The following is a 3,521-nucleotide window of genomic DNA, read 5'->3' as shown; positions in this document are numbered from 1 at the left end:
CAGCGCCTTTTTACCACACAGCGTCTCCGTCACTATACTGGGGCATTGGGACCCGCACAGACCTCAGGGTGAGCGTCCCACCGCTGGCTCCATTAACACCGCTTCCAGCTGTAAGCTTTGCTTTTCCCTGTAGGTCATCCTCATCCGGGTACTGACCTGGCTCACAGCTTCTAAGCTTCAGTGGGTTTTCAGTTGCGAGTTGAAAGGGGATGCAAGTGATGGAGCCGCTCGCTGCAAAAGCCACTGCATTGGCCAGGAATCGAACCCGGGCCTCCCGCGTGGCAGGCGAGAATTCTACCACTGAACCACCAATGCACACTGCAAGGCTCTACAAAAAAGACGCTTTTTTACCACTCTGTGCTGGATGTTGGGTCCCAAGGAAACTTCTGGACGAGTGAGAATTTTCTGCTATCAAAATTTGGTTTCGGAGACTTTTGGCAGCCTACAGATGCAGCCATTCAAAATGCGCGGGCGATACCGCATTATTTTGCGGTACGCTGTACGCAGTCTACCGCAAGCTACCGGTAAATACCGCGAGTTACCGTAAATTCTCCTATAATACGACAAGCAAAATAATAGTATCCGGAATTTCCGCAAGGTGGAGCTAATAAAGCTCAACCTCTCATGTTTGAGCTGTGGCCATCAAAGTCTTTAACGAAGATATTACTAATAGTATTAATAATGAATGACCTTGGACAAGCTGTAAGTGTAAACTCAAAGTATTGCCCTGGTCAACATTCTTTTTTTCATTGACCGTCTTTGTAAAAGTAACACCACAGCATTTCGCAATCACGCATTTGTTTCCAATCATGCAAAGTACAGTAATTTTTGAGAATCGATTCACCATGCCTTTCACATGCTCATAAAAGAGATTGATTTAGGAACATAAACATATTACCGTATGAAAACTGTACTGTATACAGTATGTATATGTATATTTAATGTCTTAACTGTGCCCGTTTAAGTATTGAATATTCATATCTGATTTTACCACTAAAGGGAAATCTTAGTAGCTGAGCATAAAAAGAATAGGAGCATACTGCAACGCGTGTGAAGCCATAAACGATATTAATTTTGGAACATAAACATACAGTATATGGCTGGTCTCGGTACATTAAAAAAAACATACACGAAACATGGTTTCATTATGACCAGAATCGGTCTTGAGATATTTTTAACTTGATTTACAGTATTTGAGAGGTATGTCTTAACACCGATACTACAGTGCTTAAGTACTGCTCACGTATATGTTTCTAGGTTTATATTATGCATTTCATACGGTCAAATTACTTTTGAGCAACTAATAAGAAGCGCGAAACGGTATGCGTTTTAGTTTCGTTTTGTGCCGGGACCCGTGGATTGATTAGAGATATCAAGTACATACAAGTCATTTTTTAAATGTTGTAGTTCGTCTTGAAAAAATGTTACGAGTACATCATCTATCAACAATTACACAGGTTCTGTTTCCATATTGCGGATTTTGGTTACGTAATATTATTTTCTAGATTTCACGTTGTGAATATATGATTTGGGCAAACAGAGCCGCAAAGAAGTACATTATGGGTTGTTGTTGTTTTTTTTGCAGTTTTATCTAGAACAAGCGATGCTTAAACCTTTGTCTGATTCTTGTGAAACTATCCACACGACAGTTACAGTGCCTAGGAGTTGACTTCAGTGATGTCACTGATGGGATGTTTCTAAAAATCCATCCTCTGTAAAACGTCTTCTCTAGTTGTCCTGCATATGTATTCGCTAATGAAGCTGTGTGTTCTGAGCCTGGATCTCTACATTTCTGTATGAACCAGCTTAGAGGGCTAAAGACAGCTTGTGTTTAAATTGAGTGTAAGGCAATTTATGCTTCTAAAGTCATGGTCAGCATTTATTATTGTACTGTGCTGTAAACTTGTTCTGTGCCTAGTCACATTATTTTATAGCGTTTTTATAGTGTTATCAAATCCGGTGGCGCTGTGTGTTAGTTTCCTGACTCCCATGTCACATGGTCTGTGATTGAAACCTGTGAAACCGGTTTAATTCGTCACAGCCAGCACTCCGGCAGAGAGGGGGTTGTGCTCGTAAAGTAGAAGCAGGCGAGATTTCCAGCGAAAGACACCTCCCCCCCACCCTCATACGATTCGCATTGTAATTACACATTGTAATTGTATTACACATTGTACACATGCTTAAAAGAGAAGAGAGAAAACGCAAGCCTTCTTCAGGTGTGAGGGTCTTCTGCTCAGAATGAAACGCTAAAATGTAATGTAGGCTCTGAATGGGTTCAATTATGATTTGGGCTTGATTAAGGTCGCTGCCTTTCATCTAAAACCCTACTTGAATCCTTCGAAACTAAAAATCAGTGTTAGTGAGTTCTAAATAAAGAGGTATCCAGGTAACAGTGAAACGGGCGGACAGTCTGGGGAGATCGCCCGTTTTCCATGTAAATAGTTCCCTGGTTCCGCACCCCTTGGTGTTTCTCTCGCTCTCTCTCGGGTCACCTGATCATTAGCTCGAAAGATTTCAGTGCTTTGTGTATATTCTAATGGTAGTGGGGGCAGGGTGTGTGGGAACAGGTTTGGTTGAAATTGCATTGGAGATCTATGTTCTTCACACCTGAAACATTTTCTCTGAAAGCATTTTCTTCGCAGTTTAACCGATCTTGTTACAGCATGTTACAGTTTACTATTATTAACCATATTAATTTTAAGTGCTTAATGCCATTTTTTGACCAGGCACGAATATTCTTAAGTCCATATCTTCGCAAGGGAATCAGTGCGAATTGCAATACTAATTAAATTAAAACTACTAACTACTAACTAATACTAATTAAAACAAACCAGAAACGTGTTGTTCTGTCTAATGACATTACAAGTGGAAAGATTACAGATTTTAATCGTCTTTAATTTTGTTACGTTATACATTTTAGAAACGTTTCATCCATACAAACACCACAAAACTATTTTCGATTGTATTTCTGAATAGTATGTTACACTTAGTTCACTGTTTTAAATACATCTAATTAAGAAAGTTAGGTGTTAGCATAAACTATTAGCAATCAATAATATTAAATTTAGCACTGTAATAAGCTGTTGCACTTTCCCCCGCATCTTGTAAAAATATATTTTCATTGTTCAAATATACATTAAGTCTGACTATCATATAATAAGTTAAATACAAAACTAAAGAAAAAATAGGGTTAAATATAATTCAAAATATTTTGCTAACAATGTTAACTGTTTATGAATAATAAAATGTATTAACTAAGGAGTAGGATGGCACAGTTGTTAGTATGTTTTTTGTTTTGTTTCTTTTTCATAAATACAACAGTAGTACCTGATGTCTCAGTGGCTTTCAAAATTAAATTATGCATGCAAACCTGTGAACCAGAAAGATAACTAAGATACCCATCCATTTATAATGGTGGCGAAGTGGTTAGCATTGCTATCTTGCAGCACTGGGGTCTTAGGTTCAATTTCTGCCATCCTGTGTGTGTGGGGTTTACATGTTCTCTCTGGGTTACATGGTTT

At 38.7% G+C, this 3,521-nt stretch overlaps 1 non-coding gene across 1 annotated transcript; it reads right to left on the bottom strand.

Annotated features, from left to right (window-relative positions):
* Nucleotides 1-244: 244 nt before the first annotated feature.
* trnag-gcc (transfer RNA glycine (anticodon GCC)) lies at nt 245-315 on the bottom strand. Its single transcript has one exon. It is a non-coding gene; the product is annotated as a tRNA-Gly (tRNA).
* Between the last annotated feature and the right edge of the window lie 3,206 nt (nt 316-3,521).

Source organism: Atractosteus spatula, unplaced genomic scaffold (assembly GCF_055471065.1).
Source record: "Atractosteus spatula isolate fAtrSpa1 unplaced genomic scaffold, fAtrSpa1.hap1 Scaffold_68, whole genome shotgun sequence".
Taxonomy (NCBI): domain Eukaryota; kingdom Metazoa; phylum Chordata; class Actinopteri; order Semionotiformes; family Lepisosteidae; genus Atractosteus; species Atractosteus spatula.
This window is presented reverse-complemented; position numbering and strand designations above follow the sequence as displayed.